Source organism: Lactuca virosa, chromosome 4 (assembly GCF_052849685.1).
Source record: "Lactuca virosa cultivar CGN04683 chromosome 4, Lactuca_virosa_CGN04683_v6, whole genome shotgun sequence".
NCBI lineage: Eukaryota > Viridiplantae > Streptophyta > Magnoliopsida > Asterales > Asteraceae > Lactuca > Lactuca virosa.
The window spans coordinates 16,514,671-16,531,292 of NC_136429.1; the positions used below are offsets into that span (position 1 = coordinate 16,514,671).

At 39.9% G+C, this 16,622-nt stretch overlaps 1 non-coding gene across 1 annotated transcript; it reads right to left on the reverse strand.

The window, feature by feature from the left end:
• Nucleotides 1–666: 666 nt before the first annotated feature.
• LOC145110328 (small nucleolar RNA R71) lies at nucleotides 667–773 on the reverse strand. Its single transcript, XR_013709710.1, has one exon. It is a non-coding gene; the product is annotated as a small nucleolar RNA R71 (small nucleolar RNA).
• Nucleotides 774–16,622: the final 15,849 nt, after the last annotated feature.

The following is a 16,622-nucleotide window of genomic DNA, read 5'->3' on the forward strand; positions in this document are numbered from 1 at the left end:
CGAGGATCTGATACACCTTTGATCCCTCCTCTAGACGATCCGGAATCCGCCCTAAGGAAGAACAAAGGAAAATCCGTTGGAGAATCCGCTTCTTCAAGGAATTCGCCACTAAAGAACCTAAAGTTCGTTTTCAGCAAGGATAAGAGCAGCAAATCAGGAGCATCCAGCGCCTCTTTGACAATCGAAGACCCTACTAAAGAAGACGCCGAGTACGAGACCGAGGAAGAAGAAGACCCTACATTCGGTCACGTTTCCGATTCCGACGACGAATTAGCTATTCTCATGGCTAACATTGATGAAGTCCCCATGGGGGAATGGAAGAAGAGGATACGCGATGATACCGGACCGGGACTTGTGCAACCCGCAATCCCCGCTACTGCTACTTTTGAGCTCAAGGGTCACATCCTGGCTCTACTTAAGGAGATCCCCTTCACAGGCAAAGACCACGAAGACGCTTACAAACACTTGGACGAAGTCAATGATGTAGCTGATTATTTCAATGTTCCAAATGTGCCTCGGGAAACTCAGCTACTTCGCATGCTTTCGGTTACTTTGAAGGGTGCTGCCAAGGATTGGCTCAAGTCATTGCCCCCAGGATCTATCACTACATGGGCCCAAATGAAAGAAGAGTTCATTGATCAATTCTGCCCGCCATCCAAGATATCCAAGCTAAAGAAAGCCATAGCTAACTTTGAACAACAAGCTGGAGAATCACTATATGAAGTGTGGGAGAGGTACAAGAGCCTGCTAAGGAATTGCCCACATCATGACCTCAATAGTCAACAAGAAGTCTCCATCTTCTATGATGGAGTAAATGTTACCACTAGGCAATTACTTGACTCGCAAGGTCCACTCACGAAAAAGGCACCTCCAGTGATAAAGCAACTAATTGAAGAATTCTCTAAGCATTCTAGAGAATACCACAATCCAAGAAATGATGTGACGAGGGGGGCCGCCTATGCAGCTTCAGAAGACTTGTCAGCAGTTATGGCTATGCTAAAAACCATGGATAGGAGGATGGATAAAATGGACCAAACGATACATGCTATTCGGGTGGGTTGCGAAAATTGCAATGGCCCTCACCTTACTAGAGACTGCGATTTGGATGAGAATGGCAACAAAAAGGTGCAAGTTTGTTACTCAAGTGGGGACCGATATGATGAAGATTGGCGTAGACCAAAGAAAGAGTGGCTCCCTTATGACGAGTACAAGAAGGCTAAGGAGGAGAAGTTCAAGCAAAAGGGAAGGGGTTTTTACCAAAAGGAGGAGCCATCACAAGAAAGAAAACCAAGTTTGGAAGAAATGCTTACCAAATTTGTAGCTGCTTCAGAAAAAAGACATAGTGATCATGATGCTGCAATTCAAGAAACAAGGACCATGCTTAGAAACCACCAAGCATCTATCCACAACATAGAAACGCAGCTAGGGCAACTTGCTCAACAAATAAACCAAAGATCACCGGGCGAACTTCCTAGCAAAACCGAAAACAACCCACGAGGCGCGCACATAAACATAGTCACAACAAGAAGTGGGAAAATAATCACTCCTCTAGCCCCTATTCAGAATGAAGCACCCAAAGAATCCCAGAAGGAGGAAGCAGAAAATCAAAATCTTCAATCTGACAGCTCTACTCGCCGAGTACAGAATATGGACTCGGCGAGTCCACTGCCATACCCAGCCCGAGCTAAGAAAGTGAAGCAGGAAGAGGAGTACCAGAAGTTTCTAGATCATATAAAGGCTCTTCAAATCAACATACCCTTCATCGAAGCTGTCGCACAAATGCCCAAATATGCAAAGTTCCTTAAGGAACTTCTCACTAATAGAAGGAAGATGGAGGAAGTGAAGAAGGTAGTCCTCAATGAGAATTGCTCAGCCGCCATGCTCAACAAACTACCAAAGAAGAAGGGTGACCCGGGGAGCTTAACTTTACCTTGCCAATTTGGCAATTTAGCCACCACTCATGCCTTGGCTGATTCAGGAGCAAGTGTGAATTTAATGCCTTATTCATTCTTCAAGAAGCTGGATCTCCCGGAACCAAGACCAATTCGTATGGCGATTCATTTAGCTAACAAGACAATCACTTTCCCAAGAGGAATATGTGAAGACTTAGTGGTCAAAGTGGACAAGTTTGTATTTCCCGCTGATTTCATAATTCTAGACATGGAGGCGGATCCTCAAGTCCCAATCATCCTTGGAAGACCTTTCCTCAACACGGCAAGTGCTATAGTAGACATGAGGGACTCGAAGCTCACTTTGCGGGTAGGAGAAGATTCAGTTACATTTGGGGTTGATCAAGCTATGAAGTATGCACGGAATAGTGACGACACGGCATTCTCAATTGACATGCTTGATGAATTATTGGAGGAATGCATAAGTGAAGATTCCAGCAAGTTCACAATTTTTGATGAAGAATTTGATGCAGAAAAAGACTTAATGGACATCGAGAGGTTGCTGGAAGAAGCTGAGTTTGAAGAGTTGATGAGGCAATCTGACACTTCAACTCACCGAGTAGGGCCGATCTACTCGCCGAGTCCAAGCGAGAAAAAAACAGAATTCATAAAGTCAGCTACCAACTCGCCGAGTCCCTTACCTACACTCGGCGAGTACAACAAACAGAACCCAAAAACTGAGCTCAAAAAGTTACCAGAACATTTGGAGTATGCCTTCCTTGAAGATGGCCATCAAAAGCCAGTCATTATAGCCTCTGACCTTTCCAACTCTGAAAAGGAAGAACTAGTGCAAGTTTTGAAGAAGCGAAAACGGGCCATAGCATGGAGCATTACCGACATCAAGGGAATAAGTCCCTCTTATTGTTCACACAAGATTAACCTGGAAGAAGGAGCAAAGCCGGTTGTGCAGCACCAAAGAAGACTAAACCCAAATATGCAAGAGGTGGTCAAGAAAGAAGTGGTCAAGCTTTTAGATGCAGGGATTATATATTCCATTTCCGACAGCCCGTGGGTGAGTCCGGTTCAAGTGGTGCCCAAGAAAGGAGGGATGACAGTTATAACCAACGAAAAGAATGAGCTTATTCCGACACGAACGGTAACCGGTTGGAGAGTGTGCATTGATTATCGAAAACTAAACAATGCCACTCGTAAAGACCATTTCCCCTTACCCTTTATTGATCAAATGTTAGAAAGATTATCGGGCCATAGTTATTATTGCTTCCTAGACGGATTTCCGGGTTATTTCCAAATACCCATAGACCCATTGGACCAAGAAAAGACCACATTCACTTGCCCAAGTGGGACTTTTGCTTATCGACGCATGCCCTTTGGGCTATGCAATGCACCCGCGACATTTCAAAGGTGCATGACGGCCATATTCCACGACATGGTGGAAAAATTCATGGAAGTCTTTATGGACGATTTTTCTGTTTTTGGCTCTTCCTTCCATGATTGTCTCACAAATCTTGACCTAATGCTTGCTAGGTGTGAAAAGACCGACTTAGTCCTTAATTGGGAAAAATGTCACTTTATGGTTAAGGAGGGTATAGTTTTGGGCCACAAAGTTTCCAAATCGGGAATTGAAGTGGATCGGGCAAAGATTGACACCATTGCCAAATTACCTCCACCAACTAATGTGAAGGGTATTAGAAGTTTTCTAGGACACGCGGGTTTTTACCGGCGTTTTATTAAAGATTTTTCTAAAATAACTAGACCTCTAACACAATTACTCCTAAAAGATGCACCATTTAATTTTACTAAAGAGTGTTTAGAGGCATTTGAATTTTTAAAGGAAAAATTGACTAATGCCCCGATCATTGTTGCACCAAATTGGAATTTACCATTTGAAATAATGTGTGATGCTAGTGATTTTGCATTAGGAGCTGTCCTTGGTCAAAGGGTTGATAAGCACTTCCAACCCATATATTATGCTAGAAAGACTTTAAATCCAGCCCAAGAAAACTACACCACCACGGAAAAGGAATTATTAGCTGTGGTGTACGCTTTTGATAAATTCCGCCCTTATTTAATTTTATCTAAAACAACTGTTTTTACTGACCACTCTGCTATCAAGTATTTGTTTGCCAAACAGGATGCCAAGCCAAGATTGATACGATGGGTTCTACTTCTTCAAGAGTTTGACATAGAGATACGCGACAAAAAGGGAATGGAGAATGTAGCAGCTGACCACTTGTCAAGGCTTGAAAACCCGCGATTGCAAGAAGATAGAGTTGGAGATGATTTTCCGGACGAATATATTATGGTGACTGCGGGAGAAGAACCATGGTTTGCAAATATAGCTAATTACTTAGCTAGCAATTACCTCCCAAAAGATCTCACAAGTCAACAAAAGAAGAAATTCTTTTCCGAGATAAAGTATTACTTTTGGGATGAACCATATCTTTTTCGAAGCTGCGCGGATGGAATCATACGAAGATGCGTGTTCGGGAATGAAAGCTGGAAAATATTGGAGCAATGTCATAGCGGGCCCACGGGTGGACATCATGGAGCACATTACACTGCTAAGAAGATCTTTGACATTGGGTTTTACTGGCCCACGATTTTTAAAGATGCAACCCAATTTGTCAAAGAATGTGATGCATGTCAAAGAGCGGGAAACATTTCATCTCGAAATGAAATGCCACAACATAGTATCCAAGTGTGCGAAGTATTTGATGTGTGGGGGATCGATTTCATGGGACCATTTCCCATATCCAAAGGCAACAAATACATATTGGTGGTGGTGGATTATGTATCCAAGTGGGCGGAGGCACAAGCCTTGCCCACTAATGACGGTCGGGTAGTGGTGAGGTTTTTAAAGAAGTTATTTTCAAGATTTGGGGTCCCGAAAGCTCTCATAAGTGACCGAGGCACTCATTTTGCCAATGATCAACTAGAGAAGGTGCTAAGTAAATATGGGGTAACCCATAAATTTTCAACATCCTACCATCCACAAACTAGTGGACAAACCGAAGTGACAAATCGAGCTTTAAAGAGAATCTTGGAGAAATCGGTGGGGAGCAATCGAAAAGAATGGTCGGATAAGCTAGACGATGCACTTTGGGCCTTCCGTACAGCTTTCAAAACCCCTATTGGTACTACACCATATAGCTTAGTTTATGGAAAGCAATGTCATTTACCGGTGGAGATAGAGCATAAAGCTTTTTGGGCTTTAAAGATGTGCAACTTCAACATGGAGGAGCTCAAGAACAACCGGTTAATGCAAATGAATGCTCTTGAGGAACTTAGAAATGATGCATACACTAGTTCTTTGATCTATAAAGAGAAAACTAAGAATTGGCATGACAGGAGGATCAAGGAAAATAAAGAATTTCATGAAGGGCAAAAGGTGTTGCTCTTTAATTCAAGGTTAAAACTCTTCTCGGGCAAACTCAAGTCAAGATGGGATGGTCCTTTTCTGGTGAAGAAGGTGTTTCCACATGGTGCTATAGAGCTATTGTCAAAAGATGGCACCCCGTTCAAGGTCAATGGACATAGAGTCAAAAAGTATGAAGAAGGAGTTCCAAGGAATGACGGCATGGAAGAGTTGATGTTGCTGGAAGGGATTGCAGCCACGTAGAATGGGAGGAGTCCAGCTAATGACTCCTTAAAAAGAAGCGCTTCCGGGAGGCAACCCGAGTTTAGAGTTTGCATTTCTTTTTCCTTTATTATTTATTTATTATTTTTTTTTTAATTCCTTAGGATCTTTTTCATTCATCTTCTTCTGGAAATATGTTCTAAATGATTGCTTGAGGGCAAGCAATGCCTAGAGTGTGGGGTGGTGGGTTAAAAAAAAAATTAATTAATTAAATTCAATTTTTGTCAAACTGCAAGCTTTACTCGCCGAGTAGGTACGAGTACTCGGCGAGTGCTTGCCTAAATAACCAAAAAAACCGCGTAAAAGCATTTGTACTCGGCGAGTAGCCCGTTTCTACTCGGCGAGTAGCCAACTTACATAGACGGTATAAAAATCTGAGAAATAAGGGTTTTTACCCATTTTACCCACACACTCGCCGTGCACAGCCTCCTTCAAGCGATTTCTGTGATTTTTGGCTTAATCCTCGACTTTCAAGGGAAAGGGTATGATCTTTACACTTAAAAACTCATCAAAGGTTCAAGCTTTATCACTGATTTGCCCTATTTTATCTAAATTCGGATTTGGGGGTTTCCTCAAATTCTAGGGTTTTAGTTTTACCATAAATTAGGAGTTGTTAGGAGAATTTTCTTTTGGTTTAGTGGTTAATGGACTTAGTACAGCAAACCCCTGTGCAAAATTGGGTGTTTTAAGTGACCCATATGTGTTCGACAGATTCTGGTCCCTATGTTCATCCTACTCGCCGAGTAGGACATGAACTCGGCGAGTAGGAGGCTATACAGATCTGTTTTATTCAATTTTAATTACTGGGTGTTGTTTGTTTGTGCTTTCTTAATGTTGTCATGCAGGTACCATGTCCAGACGAGGTCAGTCTTCAAGAGGGGGAAGCCAAGGGGACATCCCGTGGCTCTCGTTCCGCTAAATCACATCCAAATCGTCTCAAGCCCGTGCCAAAAACAAGTTAGAGGCTTTAAAACAGAAAGAGATTCATTTACCCAATGCAGTGGATTGGGATTGGATGGGGAAAGTTGGTTTGGAAGAAGAGCTAACACCATATTTGGTGAAAGAATGTAATTTGGGGGATTCAACCATCATATGTGATGGTTGGTTACAACTTTTCAAAATTCAAGAACCAGTCTACGCTGAATTATGTTGAGAGTTTTTTGCTACCATCTCATTCCGAGGTGGTAGTGAGTACTACAATCCCAATGTAGTTTCCTTTTCTCTTGGTGGGGAGCTGCGACAATGCAGCATGGCTGAATTTTCATGGAGGCTTGGAATCTATGAGCAAAGCACTATGTTGAATGAAGATTTTGAAGTTTTTTTAGAGAATTGCCACAAAGATCTCCCCGAGGGAGTGGTTGCTTCTACCTGGTGGAATACTATTGCTAACCGGGTGTACATCCCATCTACCGCACAGGAGGGTCACATACGTTCACCGATCCACCGTCTCATTCATCGGTTCATTGCCAGCACGATTAATATGCGAAAGGACTGGGACAAGGTCCCGACCCTTGACATCTTTTATCTTTGGAGTATTATTACTCCTGATGTTTTCTGCAATCTCCCCTATCGCATAGCCAAGTATCTTGCTGAAGGGGCTGTTAAGGAAAAGATGAACTCCAAGATTAATGGAGGGATGTTTGTGACGAGGCTTGCAAGGTCATTTGGGGTATTAGATTTGCAAGAGTCAAGGGCGATGACGGTCATTTATCCCCCTCCGTTCAACACCGCATTATATAGGAGGGCAAGGATTGTGGAAAAGTTTGGTGATTCTTTTTCTATTCCTCATGCGGATGAGCCGGCTATCCCCGAGGAACCGGGAAGGCGAGTGAGGCAAAGAAGCGAGCGGGTACGGGAAGACCCACCGGTTATTCCGGTGGAAGAAGAGAACGATGGATGGAATCAACTTGAGTACCGGCGCTACTTGGATGATATTGGAAGAGGAGTTAACTATAACAATCAATCATTTGGCTATCTCTTCCAACAAATGAACATCGCACCGAGACCTGGACCCGGCTACCCCCACATCATGAGTTGGGAAGAAAGGATGAGGAAAGTCAATGAAGGAGGAGGACGTGGAGCTGGAGGAGCCGACATGGATGATGAAGAATGAAAAATGTTTCTTTTGTGTTTTTAATTTATTTTCGTGATGTTGGATTTGGACAACTTGTTAAACTTGGATGATTTTATTTCTTGTTAGGACTTTTGGTTGCTTTCACTCTTGTCTGCATTTTTTTTCAGGATTGGAAGGTTAGGATACATTTAGAAGTCTTATGGGTCAAGGTTCAAGTAAGGAATGTTAAATTAAGAGTGCGAAGTCTTTTCCATTAAGTTTGTTAGAGTTGGGAGTGTAGAGTGCTTTATTACTGAAGTAATTAGAAAAAGAGTCACTGAATTACCCCGATTCAGCACTTCAGTCGAAAGGAAAACTCAGCGCCTACTCGCCGAGTGCACATATCCTACTCGGCGAGTGCATGAACAAATTCACGACTTCTCTGCAAGATAGCAACATACTCGCTGAGTACACGACTTACTCGCCGAGTCCATCATCATTTTTTCAGATTCCAGAGTTGTTTTGGGCACGTTCGTTGCAGTTTTATCCAACTCTTTCATAGAGGATCATTGCTGGAGGTTTCTAGGAGCTGTATCCTACATATTTGAGTCATTTTCAAGTCTACCACACGCGACATGACACCCAAGACATGGATGAGCTGTTCCCATGTTTAAAGTCATTCAAAGATGGAGCTAAATTGAAGCTGATCAGCCTCGCCACTACTATCCCAGGGGAGTTTATTCCAATTCCCTCTTTATTTTTATGTTTCTTATTCATGCATAATATGCAATGGGGACATTGCATAAATTAAGTGTGGGGTAGGGGGTTGGTTACATTTAGTTAAAATTTAGATCAATTTTAAAATTTTGCATTAAATTGCTAGGGCTAATTTAGATATTTTGGTAAAAACAATTAGGGATCATGCTAGTATTATATTTGATGATTCCATGAGGACCCAAATGTTTAGTTGAGCCTATATACGTTATAGTGCATTTGTGGCTCCCTTATTCTAGTGAAATCATGAGACAAAAACACAACCTCGCTTAGCCCGAAGGATGCAATATGTTTAGCATCGTGTACTTGAAATGTATCCAGGAAAATTGTTATCATTAATCAATAAAGGTTGAAGTTGAGTGCCCCTGCTTAAGCATGTAGGTATTGAGTGAAGAAAAAAGTGAGTTACATGAAAAAAAAAAGAGAGAATTACAAAAGAAAAGTTGTAAGAATTTTTGGAGCATCAAAGTCAAATACGAAATTAGAAGATCAAAAATTCCAAGAAATTCAAAAAGTTGAAGATACCAAAAACCAAACAACAAAGTGGTGAATTCAAAGAGATCAAAGATCAAATGCCAAAGAAATGAAGAATTCCAAAGAGCTCCAATGTGGTATCATACATTGTAATTATCTAGATTATGTATGCTTGGGTTACTCAACCAAAAACACCTTGAGGTTAAGAAGTTTTCTGAGGATGGATTCGGAGGGATGCATAAAATGAGCATAGTTCGGGGTGAGTGGGCGAATGTTTATGAGGATTGTGACTATTTAGAGTATGGGGGTTATTAGGAATTTTAGACACAAATGTGCGCGTTGCGGTCTTGGCATAATGGTTGGGTTCGACGTGAGTTGTCCTATGTGATTCTAATGTGTTAAAATTCAGTTTTGCTTGGGGGCAAGCAAAAGTCAAGTGTGGGGTATTTTGATATGTGCATAATTAATCATATGTTTAACATATATTTCTATTCATTTTTGGCTAATTATATGCATAATATGAACAAAAGGTACTTAATAATGCTTATATTGTGTTTTCAGTCCAAAAGACATGCTTGGAAGCAGAAAGGAAAAAGGAGAAGCAATTAGAGACCAAAGAATGAAGGAAAAGGGAAAACTACACACTTACTCGGCGAGTCCGCGCATGTACTCGGCGAGTTCATGAGAATGTTCCCGAAAGAAAAGTCAAGATTCCTTGCCGAACACGGATTTCACACTAGTACTCGGCGAGTCCACGACCTACTCGCCGAGTAGCCCCTGTTTTGTGATAATTATAAATAGCGGGTCTTAATCCGATGGAAGGACTGCTGGAACCTTTGGGGAGAAGCAAGCTACGATTGAAGAGCCAGAAGAACCCTAGAGAACGAAGATACAACCTAGAATCCAATTCCGAAGAAGATTTGAGGCACATTCTCATCATTCTACTTAATCTATTGTTTCTCAATTATGGTTAGACAATTAGAATTTGTTTTATTGCTGTTAATTACCTCAATCATGAGCTAAAACTCTTAAACTTCTGTTTGGGGAGACAATGTTGAAACTATGGTTTGATTAATGGTAGGATTGATTTAATATTGGTGATTTTGTTGATTCTAGCTTGTTAAAGAACCTTATGTGTGAATGATAACTAATTTTCTGTTAATAGGAAGATAATTAAAAAGTATGAACATCTTTTAATTATCAACCCCATATGTTTATGTGACCACTTTATCATATGTCTAGGACTAACGAACGTGAAACTAGAATTAATAAGAAAAATTAGGTAAATTCATGTGTGAGCTTGTTTGATGACCATCAGCAAGAGGTTAACTAAAGGACCAATTTAGTTAGCTATTACAAGTCTAAATTAACCCAAATAAATAATCTAGTGAATTAAATTAAATTAGACAACTGATCACTGTTTGAGTTAGTTTGTTTTCTAAGGATTATCATAGCGAACGCAAGGCTAATCACTTGAATCGGTAGCCAATAGAAGAATTAATCCATTGCACTATTACCATAATATCAACCATAGGATCAATTGAGTTGAACTAAACAGAAGTCCCTTTTATTATTAAATTCAGTTAAATCTTTGTTTTTCTAGTTCTTAGCCCAAGTAGTATTAGTAAGTTTCTAGTCTTGTAAAACTAGAGAAAACCCATATTTACTATTTAATTTAGATAAAATTAGTCTTTAGTTTTAATTTACCGTTCCCTGAGTTCGACACTCTACTTACCCAACTATACCACTAAAAGACAGGTTCACTGCCTTTGTGTGCTTAATTTATAACTCAAAAGTAGGATTAAAACCAGTGCATTTTACACACATCAGCCCACGTACCTGATCCCAAGCCAACAATCAAACAAGAACTGACTAGAGACCGAGCCCATGTCCCTAACCCAACCGTTTTATTACACATTTCCTTTTCAAAAACGTTTTGTGAAAATTCTCAGATCTTAGTTTGAGTTTGGATTCACACAAGTGTTCCTCCAAATCCCTCAAACTAGGGCTCTAATACCAACTTGTAACGTTCTATTTTCACATCGAAAATTTTCATTTCGAATTAAGGTAAAACTTGTAACACCGTGATTTTCACCCATTTTTTTCTTATTTTTAAAACATTTATCTAATAGAATACTTTAGCGGAAGTCTTATTTTGAATTACTTGAAAACATCACCAATGTTACTTTTATTACCAAAAACAACATTTATCAAAATTATAGTTCATAAACCAATCTAAAACGAGTTATCAAAAACAAGTGTTATGAACACTCAACAACATGTCCAAATGGTATCAATAGTAAGACATACACTTGGAATATAACTACCCAAAAGCCCCATCCGCACCAAGCCGAAAACTATGCCACCTGTACCAATGCAAGGCAACAACAAGCAAAGAAACAAGTGTCAGCAAATGCTAAGTGAGTCAACCATAAGTACAATGCTAGGAAAACACACATAGTATATCATCACATACATCACATGCATCACATACATCACACACATCATATACATCATTTACATCATATGTTCATCACTAGAGTATCATTAGGGTCTATCGTTATTATTTATCTTTTTATATTAGATAATTAATAATTATTCCTAGCCCTGGGTCCATCACTAACCTGCAAGGAAGATTCCCTACACATGGGTCCATCACTAACCTGAAGGCAAAACTTGTTCACTACTAAGTGACCGACCCAACCCTACCCCACTGAGTCCACCACTAACCTAAGAGGTAAAAACCTCATTCACTACTAACATGACCGGCTCGACCCAATGCACTAAGTGAGGCGTGACTCTTACTCATAACATTGCTCCCGGTTCGCTGCGTTCGCTACTCTGACGTTGCACATACAAGTATACACGTTGTCCTTCGAGAGTGGTACTTGTCATTATTCCCATCACTAGAACTTCCCACTCAAACGTGATATTTGATCCAGCACCATCATTACGCCAATATCACTCCGGTCCTTGAACACCTTAGCGTCCATGAACCATGTCCGGAGTGGTGGTTTAGAAAAACCACTCAACGTCACTATTGGCTTAATCTCTTTCCTTTTAGGTATCTTTCAACCTATAAGGCCCTCATAAGTATCCGGATAGGATACACACACCTAAGTCTAGGTTGTTACCCGTCACGCCCCACTAAGTGTATTCCCCTTTTTAATTAATATATTATTAATTCATCACACAAGGATTACACTACAAACCTCCCTAAGTAACCATGCCCAATTACTATTAATATTAAATGACATATTACTTCCCTACTTCACAATATGTAAACATGCAACAATATATCAAGTTAAGTCATTTTACATCTTTATATAATCATGCACATATCATCACTTCATCGTTAAGGCATATTATATCACTAGCATGCAATGTCCTAACCAACATAGACAAGTATTTCCAGAAAAACATAACATGCACATACCACACACACCCATCACAAATCCCTCTTTCTATCATGGACCTATCACACCCTCACATCAAAATAGAAAACAAAAAGAATAACATGAAGGAAACGTGATTCACATCAACATATCATTCACAATTGGGGTACATGCAACCTAAACAACCTAGGTTCATTCCAATCTCTCTAAGATGTGGAATCTCTAACAAGTACTTTAAATAACCACAAAGATTGACTCACATTTGTCAAACAAGCATCATTTCCACACTTCAAATCTTGTAGGACCTGAGGTATCAAACATTACCCTAATTGAACACAAATATATGGATTACTAGAAGTTTACATGAACAAATTATGGCAATTTACTACCCAAACATGCAAATTGGTTATAAGGTCAAATTCTCATATTTTGACCTGAAACAACAGTCTGTTCAAGGCCACTTTAGCCCAACTTAGACCTGAATAAGTTGCAATATTCTTTCATAATCCAGTAGATTAGAGTTTTAGCTTTTCATAAAGTGCTCGCACAAGTCCATACGATTTTTCTAGAACTTTCTATGAATTTTACAAGACAGCATGTCTGTGCGGCTAATTTCCGACCAGTCAGTGAAAAAGACGATTTTCACCTTGGTTAAAGACAATATCAGGTCTTGGGAAAAATCATGGACAAACTAGACTCCAAATGAAAACTTTGAGAGTTTACAGATAATCAATCCGACTTCTGATAATTTTTCTAGATTTTTTCAAAACAGTGACAGATTGGTAATTTTTCAGAATTTCTCAGCATTGCATTTTAAGGGTTAATTGACAATTTAACCCATTAAGTCATAACCAAAATCAACTATAAAGATGGGAATTTGAGTTCTTAACAGTAGCAACATGTCAAGAGGTTATAATAACAATTTAAACCCCAAACCAAAACTCAAAGTACAATGCTTATTTGGGAAAAACAAAGTACTTTGCTAAAAGAGAAAACACCACTAGGGCTTGAGTTTACTCCACCATTACGCATCATATTAAGACCTTTAGGGACTGTTTTGGAGACCTTTTTGATGGCTCAAAATATGGTCTTTTACATAAAAAAATACCCTTTTGAATCAAGGTAGTAATAAAATGAGTTTTATCAATCACCAAAGAATACAATGTTCTCAAAAACTAGAAATTTTTCAAGAACATGAAGCATAGCATTCTTGGGAGAGTTCATACTTGAAATTGACAGCAACAAAACATCAAATTGCTCCCAATGAAACTAGAATTCAATCATATAAACACTAAAAGATTATAAGGATTGAAAGGAGAAAGAAGATGTGATCATTAACACAAACTAGGAAGAGATTTGACACCACAACTAAACCAATAGACAAGTAATTGAGATGTAAACATGACAAGAAGAAGAAGTAGAGAGTTTTACCAAGGATTGGACTTAATTTCGCAGATGCTACCCCTTCTAGGATCGACAAGAAAAACATTCTTCTCTCCCTCCTTATCTTCTCGGTTCGCTGCCCTCTTTCTCTTCCCTAGCCGATCGTTTTTTTTCCTTCCTCACACTGATCGACGTAGAAGCAAGAGTCCAAGAACAATTGGATTTGTTGTTTTTTTTTTCCTTTGATCACGTTGCAGCCCCCAAGAAATCGTTCAGCTGCTCACCGCACGTAAGGAATAAACGAAACAAAAGAAATGGATTAACCTTTCAAATCCCGTCCATCTCTATGCCATGGGGGTTAAACCCGATTTTTGGCAATAAATCCCTCAGGTTTCAGTTTTATACACTCCCTACCCTAACCCTAGATAACATAACTAAGTTTCATTTAATGATACCTTGGCCCCTCAATTCTTATTAAGCCTTTTAATGACTTATATTTACCTAAATAAGTTCGTAGGTCTATTTAATTGGATTGTATTCCTCTTTGTTATTAATTAATTATTTTAGACATCATTTTTTTAAATAATAATAATAACCACCTTTTTATTTAATTTATTTCGATTTATAACCTATAATCGAAATAATCTTTACGAAACTAAATATTCGACTAATGGAAAAGCTAACGTCGTTAACAAAAGGATATTCGGGCCGTTACAAAACTTCACATATATAGAATCCAAGCTAAGAAAACCATTTGTTCCAAAGTACATTGTTTAAAAATCACAGTAATATAGTAACACAGAATCTCCATTGTTGCTGATGAATGTGTAAAGTCACACCTTCGTCTTTCCACGATCATCAAGGGAACCTAAAAACATAAACAACTGGATAAGCATGAAGTTTAATCAGTACCACCCCCCCCCCCAAAAAAAACAAAATAATAACACACACCGCAATACACATACAAGCATGCACATTGGGTCCACAGTCATCGGAATAGATTATCCCCGTCCCATAGTCATCAGATTATATTTCGCCGGTTTTGTTGGCCTACCGCTCTCCTAATCCCCCTCGTGCCTAATACTTTAGAGTCGGCCCGCGCCTGGTATTTTGTACTACAACATGAAGCATGACCACCTCAACCTGACTCCTCCCACAATATGTCGACATGTAAAATCAAACAAGCAAACAAGTAGGCACATAAGCACAAACGATTATCTATATGAATCTACCTGTCGAATTATTAAAAACCGCCTACTAGGCCCCTCCCAGCACATTGCGCCACTGCCAGCAAATCTCCAAGGAATACATAGCTATATGTAACCAAAGATGAGACAGACACCCGAACAGATGATCCTACTTTAGAGCCACAACCAATCAAGAAACAGGAAAGAAAGCCTAGATCAAGAGTTATCATGCTATCCTACATGCCTACGTACAACCCCTAGCACACTCCACTAGACGATAACCATCCTACTGGTATTCTAACCAACATCCTAATACACAAGGATATATATAACAAAATCTAGTGCACCGGGATTGATGCCTTTGACCCACGGTACAATGAGGAAGACTCACCTGAATCAGAAACCCAAGGACACAGCAACATGCTCACTTTCTGCATTGATTGCTCCCGCGACCTTACTAGCACCAAAAATTTTCAAACAAATTTTTCATTTTTAAAATCACATAAATCTCATTAACACATTTCACAAAACCCCCGGTTGTCAAATTATCGAAAACACATATTAATAATTGTTTGAATAAAATCCAGGATCCTCAAACTCATAACTCCATCTCGTGTGTACAATCAAGCAGGCGCCTTCCCGCGATCCTAAGAAGTACCTGAAACACATATCACACAACATGGTAAGCACAAAGCTTAGTGAGTTCCCCAAAATACCACATATATCTCATTAGCCTCTCATGGTTATAACTCAATAAGACCCTCCGGTCAATGTGTCTTAGTAGGACCCTCCAGTCCCACAACTCGGGTGGACCCTCCAGTCCGGTATCTCAGTGAAGACCCTCCGGTCCTAACTCAATAAGGCACCGAAATAATACACAACATAAATCACAAAGAAATAATGCAGGATATCAAAATGATCAATATAAGCACATAAGACCCTCTGGTCACACAAAGGTTACCACTCTAGGTAAGTATAGTGAAAAGACTCACCTCATAAGTAAGCTAGGAAAACGTGTGCCCCTCGAACTGTCTAATCCCCGCCAACATGTAAAAAGCATCTCTAATTCACACTTGAAATCATAACTCTAAATAAACTCATGCTAGCCCCTCTCTAACTCTTGGGAAGGGTAAAAGACCATTCTACCCCTCCATGGTCCCCATTGCACATGTTTGACCAAACCCTAGAGTCAACACTCGAGTCAACAGTCCATGTTGACCCAACTCGTCGAGTGCATCTATGCAACTTGTCGAGTCCCCTTGTTTCCTCAGAAACCTCATGAAAGTCCAACTCAACTCGTCGAGTGGACTCATCAACTCGCCGAGTTACAACATGTTCAGACTCATCGGAACAAACCCTAACCGACTCGTCGAGTCAGCTCATTGACTCAGCGAGTCCATTCAGTCTGGATTCTCATTCAGACATTTTAAGGCAGATCCATTACTCCAAACTCTAGATCTAGACTCCTAATGTTTGAATGTCACGTAAAGCTTCGATCTTTACGTCCATGCATGGCATATTTGCTCCATAATGCCAATACAAGCTCCAACAAGGGTTAGATGCACAAGATCTTGTCTCTAGCTCAATAAAGTTGGGGTCTTTGGACTCACAAGACCTCCTATAATCCAGATCTGAGGTTTCAACCTAAAATCATGCTCAAAGGACTCAAATGACACAAAAAGGATTAGAGAAAACCCTAGAAAACTCCCTAAACCAAGATCTCATAAGGAAATGATCAAGTTAACAACTTTATACCTCCAACTGAAGCAAAACCCTGATGAACCTCTAGATCCAAAGCCTCCTCTTGAT